Genomic DNA, 15,304 nt, shown 5'->3' with positions numbered 1-15,304 from the left:
TGCGCCGGCCTGACGTCACACCGCATGGCCGCGCAGGAGGACGTCAGTTACGTCACTTGCACGGCCCCCGGTGAGAAGGAGCGCTGCACTGGATGGGTGAGTGTGTGTGTCTGTCTCTCTGTCTATCTCTATCTATGTTTGTGTGTGTGAGACTCTGTGTGTGTGTGACTGTGTGTGTGTATATGTGACTCTGTGTGTGTGTGACTGTGTGACTCTGTGTGTGACTGACTGTGTGTGTGTGTGTGACTGTGTGTGTGTGTGTCTGTGAGTGTGTGTCTCTCTGACTGTGTGTGTGTCTCTCTGTGTTGTATGTGTTTTTTTGTGTGTGTTTGTGTGTGTGTGGGGGGGGGGGGGTATAACCAGCGATCTATTGTGGGGAGACTTTGACCCATTGTGGGGAACCTGCAAGGGAACCTGCGGCCTAATGTGGGGAAACTACTACCAAGTGTGGGGAGTCTATGCTACCTTATGTGGGGAATCTGTGCTACCTAATGTGGGGAAATTGCTACCTAATGTGGGGTAACTGGTACCTACCTAATGTGGGGGAACTGGTACCAAATGTGGGGAATCTATGCTGCGTAATGTGGGGAAACTGCGACCTACCTAATGTGGGGGAACTGCTGCCTACCTAATACTCCCCCCCTGGAAGTAGCACCCTCATCATCCACCAGCAACACCCCCCCCCAACAGTAGCACCTCCATCAGCAGATGGTGGATGATGGCGGTGCTCCTGCCACGAGGATGATCCTGCCGATGGATGATGGGGATGATACTGCCAGGGAGGATGGCTAGTAGCACCCTCATCATCCTCCAGCAACACCCCCCCAGTATGAGCACCCCCATCATCCACTAGCAACACCACCAATACCCCCTCCCGTCGTAATAGCATCAGCTAACGGATGTTGAGGGGTGTTACTGCGGTTGTGGTATTATATTCAGAGGGTGCACTGTATGGCAACGTTATATTCAGAGGGCGCAGTTTGTGGTAGTATTATATTCAGAGGGCGCAGTTTGTGGTAGTATTATATTCAGAGGGCGCAGTTTGTGGTAGTATTATATTCAGAGGGCGCAGTTTGTGGTAGTATTATTAGAGATGAGCGAACTTACAGTAAATTTGATTTGTCACGAACTTCTCTGCTCAGCAGTTGATGACTTATCCTGCGTAAATTAGTTCAGCCTTCAGGTGCTCCGGTGGGCTGGAAAAGGTGGATACATTCCTATGAAAGAGTCTCCTAGGACTGTATCCACCTTTTCCAGCCCACGGGAGCACCTGAAAGCTGAACTAATTTATGCAGGAAAATGTATCAACTGCCGAGCAGAGAAGTTTGTGACGAGTTGAATTTACTGTAGTTTGCTCATCTCTAAGTATTATATTCAGAGGGCGCAGTGGGTGGTAGTATTATATTCAGAGGGTACAGTATGTGGCGGTATTATATTCAGGGGTACAGTATGTGGTGGTATTATATTCAGGGGTACAGTATGTAGCAGATTTATATTCAGGGGTACAGTATGTGGCAGATTTATATTCAGAGGGTACAGTATGTGGCAGATTTATATTCAGAGGGCACAGTTTGTGGTAGTATTATATTCAGAGGGTACAGTATGTGGTAGTATTATATTCAGAGGGTACAGTATGTGGTAGTATTATATTCAGTAGGTACAGTGTGTGGCGGTATTATATTCAGGGGTACAGTATGTGGCAGATTTATATTCAGAGGGTACAGTATGTGTTGGTATTATATTCAGAATGTACAGTGTGTGGTAGTATTATATTCAGAGGGTACGGTGTATGGAAGGTTTATAATCAAAGAGTATAGTGTATAGTAGTATTATATTTAGAGGATGCATTGTCTGGCAGGTTTATAATAATAATTGTTTTCATATAGAGGATGAGAATGCGCTGACATAGTGTGGAGACGTCTGGGCATCACATTCTGCAGAGAGAAGTTTTAGCTGGAACAAGTCCTGGTGGTATGTACCATCTGAATTAGATAAGGGAAGACTATAGAGAAGACGTCACCTGTAGTCACTGATATCATTGTACATTCTCCTTACTATAGAGAAGACGTCACCTGTAATCACTGATATCATTGTGTATTCTCCTCACTATAGAGAAGACGTCACCTGTAGTCACTGATATCATTGTGTATTCTCCTCACTATAGAGAAGACGTCACCTGTAGTCACTGATATCATTGTGTATTCTCCTCACTATAGAGAAGATGTCACCTGTAGTCACTGATACCATTGTACATTTTCCTCTCTACAGCAGAGCTGTGGTCACTTGTCAGTTCTACAGTTAGGTCAGTGAAACTACAACTCCCAGCATAACCTCACCACTGCTCAAAGGGGTACTCTACAGGAAAACATTTTTTTTAATCAGCTGGTGCTACAAAGTTAAACAGATTTGTAAATTACTTCTATTTAAAAATCTTAATCCTTCCAGTACTTATTAGCTGCTGTATAAGCGATTCACAGGAAGTTATTTTCTTTTTTAATTTATTTTCTGTCTGACCACAGTGCTCTGTGCTGACACCTCTGTCCATGTCAAGAACTGTCCATAGTAGGAGCAAATCCCTATAGCAAACCTATCCTGCTCTGGACATTTCTTGACATGGACAGAGGTGTCAGCAAATAGCACTGTGGTCAGACTGGAAAGAACTACACAACTTCCTGTGGAGCATACACCAGCTTATAAGTACTGTAAGTATTAAGATTTTAAATAGAAGTAATTTAAAAATCTGTTTAACTTTCTGGCACCAGTTGATATAAAAGTAAATGTTTTCCAGTGAAGTACCCCTTTAAGTAATTTTGGGAGCTGTATATTTCAATGGTGAAAACTTCTTTAACACTTTCCTATTCTGTGGCAACTGGTATATCTGATTATTATACTGTAATTTCTCACAATGCGCTACAACAGTGGTGTCTGTCACAACAGGCTAAAAACTTACTGGGGGGAGGGGGTAGGTATGGGGGTGACACCATTTTCTACCACACCGGGTGACACCAACCCAAGCAACGCCACTGGGCACATGGAATACAAGATAGCCTATATACATCTATTTACAGTTGTAATACAAAGGATATTTTCATAAGGAGTAATTGCAGAGACATATCAGACAAATAATGCACACGGCTAGACCATACTGGAGGATATTACTTAGACAAGGGCAAATCCAAGCATTCAGTTAGGTTGTTGAAAATGAGTAAAAGGAGCATATGTAGAGGAATAGGTATAAACGTCCTCAGGACATCCATAATTAAAGATGGGCATCATGTGTTCTAATGGACCAACTGGTTAACTCTTCAAATTGGCACATCTGTTTTACTTTAGCCTTCCATCTTAGTTGAAAAGAATTTCTTCCATTTGAGTGGAATAAAAATGTTCCTTTCTGCCAGAAGATACACTAGTGAATTACGCTTTGAGAGACTATAGGAGTGAGCAGGGCCGCCATCAGGGGGGTACAGCCAGTACCCAAGTCAGGGCTGCCGGTTATGCACATGCCGGTGCTGGCACGGTCCCTACATGTGCATAACCGGACCCTTCACCTGTGGGCCCCATCGTTCCCCCCTGCGACTGGGCCAGCAAGTGAAGGGGGGGGGGGGGAGGGCTGCGCCCGTGGATCCAGAACACCTGTCCCGAATCTCTGAGCAACCGCAGCTTTTAACACTGAGTGCGCCTTTAAATCTCACCCAGCGTTGAGAGACCGCTCGGCTGTGGCAGCTGACGTAACAGGAAGGAGCCGACGGTTCCGTCCTGTCACTCCAGCCTGGACTTCCTGTGTGGCAGCAGCTCTGCGGAGGCTGTCAGGACAGGAAGCAGAGAGAAGAGCAGAGAACATGAGTTGTGGAGGAACGAGGCAGAGGTGAGTGTTTTTTTTTTTTGTTTTTTTTTGCTAGAGGCATAACTATAAATAGGGGCCATGTGAGGGGGCATTACTTATATGGAGGCAAAGTGATGGGGGCATTACTTATATGGGGCAAAGTGAGGGGGGCATTACTGATATGGGGCAAAGTGAGGGGGGCATTACTTATATGGGGGCAAAGTGAGGGGGCATCACTGATATGGGGGCAAAGTGATGGGAGCATTACTTGTATGGGGGACAAAGTGACGGGGGCATTACTTATATGGGGGCACAGTGAGGGGGGCATCATTATGTGAGGCGACATTACTTATATGGGAGCAAGTGACGGGGTCATTACTTATATGGGAGCAAAGTGACGGGGGGATTACTTATATGGGGGCAAAGTGAGGGGGGCATTAATATAAATATATATATATATATATATATATATATATATATATATGTGTGTGTATATGTATGGGGGCCATATGAGGGGGCATTATTATTTATGGAGGCCATGTAAGGGGTCATTATTATGTGTGGGGGCCATGTGAGGGGGCATTATTATTTATGGGGGCCATGTGAGGGGGCATTATTATGTGTGGGGGCCACGTGAGGGGGCATTATTATGTATGGGGGCCATGTGAGGGGGCATTATTATGTATGGGGGCCATGTGGCGGGGGCATTATTATGTATGGGGGCCATGTGAGGGGGCCTTATTATGTATGGGGGCCATGTGAGAGGGCATTATTATGTGTGGGGGCCATGTGAGGGGGCATTATTATGTATGGGGGCCATGTGAGGGGGCATTATTATGTATGGGGACCATGTGAGAGGGCATTATTATGTGTGGGGGCCATGTGAGGGGGCATTATCATGTGTGGGGGCCATGTGAGGGGGCATTATTATGTGTGGGGGCCATGTGAGGGGGCATTATTATGTATGAGGGCCATGTGAGGGGGCATTATTATGTGTGGGGGCCATGTGAGGGGGCCTTATTATGTATGGGGGCCATGTGAGAGGGCATTATTATGTGTGGGGGCCATGTGAGGGGGCATTATTATGTATGGGGGCCATGTGAGGGGGCATTATTATGTATGGAGACCATGTGAGAGGACATTATTATGTGTGGGGGCCATGTGAGGGGGCATTATTATGTGTGGGGGCCATGTGAGGGGGGCATAATTATGTGTGGGGGCCATGTGAGGGGGCATTATTATGTATGAGGGCCATGTGAGGGGGCATTATTATGTGTGGGGGCCATGTGAGGGGGCCTTATTATGTATGGGGGCCATGTGAGAGGGCATTATTATGTGTGGGGGCCATGTGAGGGGGCATTATTATGTATGGGGGCCATGTGAGGGGGCATTATTATGTATGGAGACCATGTGAGAGGACATTATTATGTGTGGGGGCCATGTGAGGGGGCATTATTATGTGTGGGGGCCATGTGAGGGGGGCATAATTATGTGTGGGGGCCATGTGAGGGGGCATTATTATGTATGAGGGCCATGTGAGGGGGCATTATTATGTGTGGGGGCCATGTGAGGGGGCATTATTATGTATGAGGGCCATGTGAGGGGGCATTATTATGTATGGGGGCCATGTGAGGGGGCATTATTATGTATGGGGGCCATGTGGCGGGGGGCATTATTGTGTATGGGGGCCATGTGAGGGGGCATTATTATGTGTGGGGGTCATGTGAGGGGGCATTATTATGTGTGGGGGCATTATTATGTATGGGGGCCATGTGGCGGGGGCATTATTATGTATGGGGGTCATGTGAGGGGGCATTATTATGTATGGGGGATGTGTACGGGGACATTATTATATATGGAGGCAATGTGAGGGGTCATTCCTATACATGAGGGCAATGTACAGGGGCATTATATTATATGGGGGCAATGTGAGGGGGCATTATAATATATGAGGACAATGTTGGGGCCTAATACTCTACAGGGCACAGAAGGGACTACTATATGGGGCAGTGTAATACATATAGGGGGTTTGTATAGAGTTGAGGACTTTGCTGTAGCGAGAATCCTAAAATGTTTGTCTGTCAGATTCGGTGAAGACGAGTTGTGATCGGGAGACATCTTCATGATGACCCAGGACAGATGGGGAAGAAAGAGAAAAGTGAACGACTCTGATCAGAGAAGACGTCCCTGTGAGTATATAACTATAATGACTCATATGGTTGGCTGTCCGGGCATGCCAGGAGTTGTAGTTTTGCAACATCTGGAAGTCCGCAGATTGAAGACCACTGGTATAGGAGGTAATACTCACGTGTCCCCGCCGCTCCGGACCTGTAACCGCTGCCCTGGATGTCACCCTCCATCGCTGTCGCCGCGTCCCCGGGGTGTCCCCGTCGCTCCGGAATGTCTCTGCTCCCCGGTATCCTCGCTCTCTGTCACCACCGCCATTATGTCACTACTATCATGTCACCCTATTGGATGGCGGGGTGGCATGCGCGATGACGTGATGACGACTGAGATCGCTGGCCATGCAGGGGATCCCGGCACGGAGCAGACACCGAGGAGGCAGGTAAGGTCCCTCCCGGTGCAGCCGGGTTAGTGTCAGCTTTGATCGCCGAGTCTGAAGGGTTAATAAAGCGCATCACCGCGATCGGTGATGTCCTGTATTAGCCGCGGGTCCCGGCCGTTGATGGACGCAGGGACCGCCGCGATAGGTGTGTATTCGCCGTATAAGATGCACCAACTTTCCCCCCCCCCAGTTTTGGGGAAGAAAGTGTGTCTTCTACGGTGAAATATACGGTACTCTCTTAACTGTATTTATGGAGATTCATTCACGGGGATGATTTGACACAGACAATACAATAAGTCCTTACAGGGACATGGCAGATCATAGCCAAATGCCCGAAAGGTGTAAGCGACTCTATAGATGACAGATGATAGGAACAAGAATAAGAAGGGAAGTAAAACAGACTGACTCCAGACAATGTATTTGAGTGAAATAACTAAGATTTAGGAACTGGCACAGGTACAAGCCTTTCTGCCAGGAAATCTATGTTAAAGTTGCAACCTTTCATTCAAGCTTAATGGATAGCTAGCAGAGCTCAACGTGAACACTTGCTAGACTATTTTATTACAAGGAGAGACCACAAAATCTTGTAGAGAAGTGTTATGAAATTTATGGAGCAACACTGCTCAGAATTCCACTTCACAATACAAAGGGAAATCTCACTGGTTGTAAACCATTAACACAAAATGAAGTACAGAGTTACGTAGGTATAATAGACATATATCATGTGTTTTTAGATGCTTTTTGCCCTCACTGAACTATGAGGAACAAATTGTTTTACTTTTTTCAGACAAAGAATGACTTAAAGACAGTGAATTCACTGAGGTCAGTGACTGGAAAATGAGGAAGACAGATGACCATGGTACAGAGCTAAATACATGTCACTTTCTGTCCAGATTGAGTCACAAATGACCTAAACTAAGCGGACGTGACTAAACCCTCAATGAGCTGATGATAAATTCTGTATAACCTTTCTCCAACAACTGATAATAGTTTCTTATTGTGATTTGGGAACAACTTGCTGATTGCTTTTCTTGAACAGCAGAGATAAACACCAGCAGGTCATTGGTGCTATGACTACGTAATTCATAATATTCAAAATTGGTACTAATCATTTATTCACTGAATACCAAGCGATTTAGTGGGTCACTGTATTTATTCTTCCATTCTATTCTTTTTATAAAACAAGCAATGGAGCTGTACCTATGTCATGAGAAAAGCCGAAATGTGAGTTACCCTAGAGATGTATGAACCATCTGATGTAATAGGGGCGGGGGGGGGGGGGAGGGGTAAATAAAACTAATAATATCTAGTTCTTAGAGACAGTATGAACTTAGACTAGACAGTCTAAGAGTACACCTAACTTTTAACAGTGACTCTTTAGACTAGACTGTCTAGTTTACATTTAGACCATTTTAGTTGGCTTACTTTTAACCCAAAAATGTGAACAAAAATGTTGCCCTTTTTTGAGCACAGCATTTTGGGCTAAGTTCACTCTAGGCTTCAGAGTTCAATTTTGGAGCTCCAATGCAGCATCTGACACAAATAACAGAACCGGATGGTCCATTGCACATTGGACACCAATGAGTCCCAATGTGTCCTATTGATTTTAAATAGGGTCTATCTGGTTTCAGTCTAGCGTCCATTGTTTTGCAGGAGGTGAGCACAGAAAAATCAACTTATCTACAGTATTTTTTCCTTCATTCATGTCTCGTCATTTGAACAGATTCTGTAAATGAAGATCCGTGAACAGAGCTGAACACCGATGTGAATGAAGTCATGCCATTTACTGTGAAGCAATGACCTCTTTCTGATAAGCCACATCCCTTGTTGTACATGGTGCACATCTCCATCTGTCTAATTCTCTTTGAAAGTTTATTTGATAACATGTCTTTCATAAGGAACTCTTTTCTTGGTGTAATTTTTGTGTCTCCAAAGCAGTAAAACATAGCTTTTCATTGTGACTAAACTGTACTCTAGCATCACTTTGAGCGATTACTTTGATATGTGAAATCCCTGTGTGCAATCATTGTACAGGTACTGTGAAATCACTGTCTACATTAGTTCTCTGTGTACTGTGGCATCACTGTGTGCATTAATTCTCCCTGTACTGTGACATCACTTTGTAAATGTTTTCTCCCTGTACTGTGGCATCACATTGTACATTATTCTCCCTGTATTGTGACATCACTGGGGGAGATTTAACAAAATCTGTGTAGAGGAAAAGTGGTGCAGTTGCCAACAGCAACCAATCATTTTTCTTTTTTTTTTATAGGCCTCTGAAAAATGAAAGAAGCAATCTGATTGCTCTAGTCAACTGCGCCAGTCTTCCTCAAACAGGTTTTGATAAATTTGCCCCACCGTGTCCATTCATTCTCCCTTTACTGTGACATCACTTTGTTAATTTTTTCTCCCTATACTGTGACATCAATTTGCACATTTTTTCCATGCTGTATTGTGACATCGCTGTTTACATTCATTCTCCCTGTACTGTGAGATCACTGTGTACTGTGTACATTCATTCTCCCTGTACTGTGACATTAATGTGTACACTCATTCTCCCTGTACTGTGACATCACTGTGTGCATTAATTCTCCCTGTACTGTGACATCACTGTGTGTATTAATTTTCCGTGTACTGTGACATCACTGTGTGCATTTTTTTCTCCCTGTTCAGTGACATTACTGTGCACATTCCAGAGACAAGCAGGAACAATGGGCTGCTCAGCCAGTCACCAAGCTGAGAAGGAAGCCCATCTAAAGTGGTGATTGGCTGAGCAGGCCATCATCCCTGCTCATCTCGAAAGGTGTGGCCCTGATCACTCTAAGAACGAGTGATTTGCTGGGCCTCTCACAGTAAATCTCAGGGATCCCAGCAGTCGGATCTCCCTCGATCAGACACTTATTCCCTATCCTGTGGATAATGGTTAAGTCTACTTCCCTGGAATACCCCTTTAACAGCCTTGCTGAACTTAGGCACTTTGCTGCCCATGTAGTTGAGGTAACTTTGTCGCTGTTAGGGGAGTTCTTTTATATACTACTTTCTGATATTTCATTTCTTTAGCCCTTGTACAAATTATAGAATCATTTTCTACACACATTATCTGAATTGCTTTGATTTTCTGCTTTTGTATACAAACTTTCAAGCTTATATATTTGCTCCTTGTGAATTTCCCATGTGTGTATCCTTAATGGCACAGCTAATCCTGAGGAATTGGCATAGATTGCATATAAATGAAATATCATGTGTACATACATTCAGAAATTAACTCTGTTCTAAGGCTAGCCGCATATGTGCTTTCAGTGACCAGATGTTATCAAACGATAAAGGTGTCAAACCGAGATGAAGTTAGAGCAGCTTCGACATGGTATGTGTTTTTCCCTTTCCCTTCTTTTATTTGCTTTCATGTCACATTTAGGCAATTTGTAAGCTGAACATAATGGCTCCAAAGAAATCAAAAGGGAACATTACGACCACAGTAGAACAGTTGTTGTTCACCCTGTTCAATGCTCTTGCCCAGAAGAAGACTTTGAAATAAACCTTTTAGGCTGCAATGCATATGTCACTGAATGGAAATAGAACACAGTAAAAAGAGGAAAAGTGCAGCTAATTATCTGTATAGATTGGAAAAGAGAGCAAAACAATACAGTGGAAGAACAGAGACAGGTGAGAGCCTATGAGCGCAACAAGTACAACAATGGGGGACATTTTATACATTTACACAAACACTGTGAATGCTTTCCAAAATAGGTGTCCAGGACCTGGAGCAGCCGATAAGAGGCTTGAGTGGCCCCTTCTAGAGTTAAGATCTATTCATTGTCTTCTTTTTGGGAGCATTAATGTTTTGCAACCTCTGAATGTATTTTAATTTCTATTTGTATGTGATTTTAGTAAGTTTGCAAGAAAGGAAATGCTTTAGGGAATCTTACTAAAATTGCCCTTATGGAGAACCCTAATTGCGGTAACACATATACAACTTTTTTCTATAAAATAAGGACCCACCGACGATCATGTTTAATGGTCAAAGAAGGCTGTGGGTAACTAAACATTTTTCTTGCATTGACTAAAGGGTAAAAAAAGATATATCATGGTACTAGGCACAGAATGGTTCACAGGGGAGCTGGTTAATCCCCTGATGAGTCTCTGAGCTAGAGTGGGCCCTCTCTTATTTCTTTTTGTAATAAAGTCACAGTTACTCATTGACCCTCATTTACTATTGCAAACCTGACATGTTTTGTCTGGTTGTCCGCCAGATTCTGTCGCATTGCACCAGAAATTCTGTCTGCACCAGAATGTGTGCCAGAATTGAAAAACAAAACCGAAAAAGGGGCATGGTCATTGGGAAAGGGGGTGTGGTCACTGGAAAGGGGCGTGTTCCCGGCATTTTCACAAAAAAACAACATATTTACTAAGGTTTCCACGTAAAATGTGGTGGATTTGAGATGAGGAAAACCCTACAGTTCAGAGCATGTGTAAAAAAAAGCAAAGTGTAGGGAAAGTGGAAAATGTAGGGAAACCTTAGTAAATACCGTGGAAAATAAATTGTAGGGAATTAAAACTCGCAAAGAAACCTACACTCCACTTTTAGTAAATGAGGGCCATTGTGTCTCTGAGGCTGACCTGCTGTGCACATGCCGAAATTTACAAGATGTCAAGTCATCTTGCCACTAGCTCCCTGGGTCCATCTTCCCCTCTGGGCCCTCCTCCTGGACTCAGTGACACCATGTGCTCCCTTTACCATGCCAGATTCTGCAGATTTTTGCTGAAGGTGTCCTCTTTACCCAATCCTACTACAATTAATTGGTTCCACAGCACATTATACGGTAAAATTAAAGATACCATTCACAATTACAACTGGTTTCCCAAATAACAAGCCCCCTTGTGGCTCAGTCAGCAGAAAAAAAGAGTAATGGCTCTTAGAAGGAGGAAAACACCAAAATTTGCTGTACAATTAAGGGACTTTAACCCTAACCAGACTTTCACATAACAGTGCTACATGGCCATGGAGAGTGAGCACACCATAACTTACACAGGTCATAGACAGACAGTACGGCACTACTTCCCCTTAGGTGCAGGACGGTGATGAAACGGCAGACCAGGACTGGGATTGCTGGAGGTGGTGCTCTGACTAGCAATAATGCATGGAATCGCAACAAAGAAGCAGAGAAATAATCGGCAACTCACCGCGGCCAGCTGAGTAAATCTTCTTTTATTTCATACTCACAAAAGTATCATATGGAAAGAGGGTAGTGGGGGGACACAGGATGGGCCATCCTGTGTCCCCCACTACCCTCTTCCCATATGATACTTTTGTGAGTATGAAATAAAAGAAGATTTACTCAGCTGTCCGCGATGAGTTGCCGATTATTTCTCTTCTTCTTTGTTGCGACACCATAACTTACTCTCACATTATAGTGATTGCATGGTCACTGTCGCTGTGCATTTATGTAAGAGTAACCTAAACATGATCAGTTAGTATCTTTATGCACAGTAACTGTGGGTGGACCCTAAGAATCGATTCCACTGATGGGCCCTCAGCACCTCAGTCTGACACTACATGGCACTTGTTCAATTGAATGAATCCTTAAGGGAAGGATCTGCATCTCTGATGGACAACACCTTTACATTATGATTGGACAACTCCTTTACATGATGATAAGTGTTAACAGGAAGGGACAGGACTAGATGTATGCATTAGTTGTGCTTCAATGATCTTTTCATTATACTTCAGAAACATGATATGTTGTCAGTAAGGACACAAAAATACATATATAGCTTTATTGTGTAAAGTACTTAGAGATGACTAATATCCTGTCACTGCTCTCATTTAGGACATACAGGTTATAATTGTTTTGCTCAATGTAATCCTTTTATAAAAATCTAAGAATAGGCCATACTAAAAAGGTTGATAGCCTCCTAGAGACAAGCTCGTGAAGTGTAGTTCAAATGAGTTGGATGTTATTCTGCTGCAACAGCTTTGCTGCATAGAGCTGTCAGTAAAATATTTATTAGTATGTATTATTATTTATTGCTTTGACATCAGTTAAGAATTTGTAAAAAAAATTGTGCACAAAAGGCTCCTACTTTAATATAATGAATACATCTTATATAGAATGATAACCGATTGTGTATTCTGCACTGAAACAACATGGACAAATGCTGATCATGCAGTTGTGGGACCACCCACAGTACACCCCCTCACAGCAATCGTGTTGAGCACAGTTTAGAAATGAGAGAATATGTGTTTTCTATAATCAGCATCCATTGTACGGTGCATTGAATAATATTTCAAAGGGTCATGAGGGAGTCTTTAGATTTTTAATTAAAAACTTTCCCCAAAGTAAAATTTTGGTAACCATTAATAAAGAAGACTACACTGGTTTACGACTATTCCCACAGGGCAAATATTTTCTACATTGTATCAACTATCATTAGTTTTCAAATACAATTAAAAGAGTTGTCTAGTTCAGAAAACCAATTTTCATTTACCTTAATAGGGAATTCTGAGCCAATGGAGTGGGTGCAATGTTCACAATCCTCATCTCTTGGCCAGAGAAAAGAATTATTACAAAGAGCGTCTTTCACTTGGGAGGACTTTTCCTGTCCTGCATGGGACAGACAACAGATTAATTTGAATGAACATCATGTAATGCTTAATTTCCCCAATGGTGGCGCTACAGTGTAAATGTATACTTACTGATAGATTTCTCCTCAGATTACAGCTGTTGAGTCCCAGCAGGATACTTTATGAACAGCATATTGTCAAATGTGGACAACTTTTAACCCTTTTAACCACTCCAGTTTTGGCCTTGAAGGGGTACTGCAGTGGAAATTCTTTTTTTTTTTTTTTTTTTTTTTTTTTTTAAATCAATTGGTGCCAGAAAGTTAAAAATATTTGTAAATGACTTATATTTAAAAATCTTAATCCTTCCAGTACTTATCAGCTGCTGTATACTAAAGAGGAAGTTCTTTTCCTTTTGAATTTCTTTTCTGTCTGACCACAGTGCTCTTTGCTGACACCTTCCATTTTAGGAACTCTCCAGAGTAGGAGAGGTTTGCTATGGGGATTTTCTCCTGCTCTGGACAGTTCCTGAATGGACAGAGGTGTCAGCAGAGAGCACTGTGGTCAGACAGAAAGAAAAAAAAAAAGAACTACCTGTGGTTCATACAGCAACTGATAAGTACTGGAAGGGTTAAGATTTTTAAATAGAAGTAATTTTCAAATCTGGCCCCAATTGATTTTAAAAAAAAAATTCTTTATTGGAGTACCCCTTTAAGGATCAGCTAACTTATGTATTTATTTATTTGTGTTTCATTGTTACTGAGATATAATTTAAAAAAAAATCTTTTTGTCAATGTAGTTTTACAAGGACTTTGTTTTGGCAGGAAAAGTTGTACTTTTCAATGAAACCATTTTGAAGTACATATACTTTATTAACTGCTATTAACTCTTTTGTAGGGAAAGGAAAAAATACACAATTCTGCCATTGTTTTTGGTTTTAAAAATCTGGTGTTGTGCATCCTATAATATGATTAAATTATGAGTGTTTTGTTTCCCAATTTTTGCGCAGTGAAAAAAAAAAAAGGTATCTGGTTTAGTGTTCTAGCATTCAAGGTCTACAACTTTTTTATTGCTCAGTTAAAGTATCAATATGAGGGCATGATTTTCTATTAACATTTTTATTAGTAATGTTTTTTGAATTGGTGGGGGAAGATGTACATTTTTTAACACTTTTACATAATAAAACAACTTTTTTTTATAATAAACTTTGTCTCATCATATTTAATTATTTTGTTGGTCCGACTAGAAGAAATTACAAAAAATGTTTTCATTATTTGTATAATGTTTTGGTATACTCAGTATACCAAAGTATTACTGCCTGTCAGAGTAATGATTGTCTTCTAGAAAGGTTGTCTTCTCAAAGAATATTGCCGGTGTGTATAATAAAAATGATATCCAAAAATCTGTCACCAAAAATCTCAGTTAAAATATCAATGTGAGGGCACGATTTTAGTTGGATCTATTAACATTTGTATTAGTACTTGGTGGGGGAAGTTGAAAGAAGCAATTACATTATTTTTTTTTTTCATTTAATATAGCATACATCATATGGTTTTAAAAAACATATTGAAGTGTACCTATTACAAAAAAAAAAACTCTTCATATGTCCTAGAGACGTGTCAAAAGTATGGAGAGGTCAGGGTATGAGTTTTCAGACCCTGACAGATCGCTAGAACTAGTGGGAAGAGAAGTGCATGATTGAGTGCTTTTCTCCCCACTATCTGTCTATAAGACCATGATGTACCGTGGACTATTATAGAACAGTTTGTAATATGGAAAGAACATGCTTAGTACACACTTCTCCTGGCTGTTTTTAGTGATTAGTTGGGAGGTTACTGATCAAAAGTTTTTATATATTTCTACAACACGTAATTTTTTTTTTTAAGCCAGTGTCCATTTCCCTAAATTTTTGGCATCTTTTAATTGCTATGATTACATATATGTATATTTTTTTTACACTTTTACATAATAAAACCACTTTTTTATAATAAACTTTGTTTCATCATATTTAATTATTTTGTTGGTCCGACTAGGGGAAATTACAAAACAATTTTCCCATTATTTTATAATGTTTTGCTATACTCAGCATATCAAAGTATTACTGTCTGTCAGAGTAATGCTTGTCTTCTAGAAAAGTGGTCTTCTCAAAGAATATTGATGGTGTGTATAATAAAAAGTACATCCAAAAATCTGTCAGTTTCCCCTCATGAGATGCCAATGCGTGACTGAGAATGCTCCCTTTGTTTTTCTAATCACCTAGATGTTAGGTAAATATGCAATTTGGTAAATGGGCAGGATTCAGCTTCTGGCCATTACATCAGGGTCCAAGCTGTCAGTCATAGCAGAGCTCCTGCTG

The 15,304-nt window shown here is 41.7% G+C and overlaps 1 protein-coding gene and 1 long non-coding RNA gene across 5 annotated transcripts in view; one reads left to right on the top strand and one right to left on the bottom strand.

Moving 5' to 3' along the window:
- The window catches only part of NLGN1 (neuroligin 1), an 896,776-nt gene that overhangs the window by 598,392 nt on the left and 283,080 nt on the right, over nucleotides 1-15,304 (bottom strand). The window lies entirely within an intron of this gene.
- The window catches only part of LOC130361771 (uncharacterized), a 288,138-nt gene that overhangs the window by 271,726 nt on the left and 1,108 nt on the right, over nucleotides 1-15,304 (top strand). For both annotated transcript variants that reach the window (XR_008891150.1, XR_008891149.1), the window contains one exon: nucleotides 9,690-9,753. This is a non-coding gene — a long non-coding RNA (uncharacterized LOC130361771). The remainder of the gene's footprint in view (nucleotides 1-9,689; nucleotides 9,754-15,304) is intronic.

The sequence above is a fragment of the Hyla sarda genome, chromosome 3 (genome assembly GCF_029499605.1).
Source record: "Hyla sarda isolate aHylSar1 chromosome 3, aHylSar1.hap1, whole genome shotgun sequence".
Taxonomy (NCBI): Eukaryota; Metazoa; Chordata; class Amphibia; order Anura; family Hylidae; genus Hyla; species Hyla sarda.
Note: the sequence above shows the minus strand (reverse complement) of the source record. Positions and strands in the feature narration are given on the sequence as shown.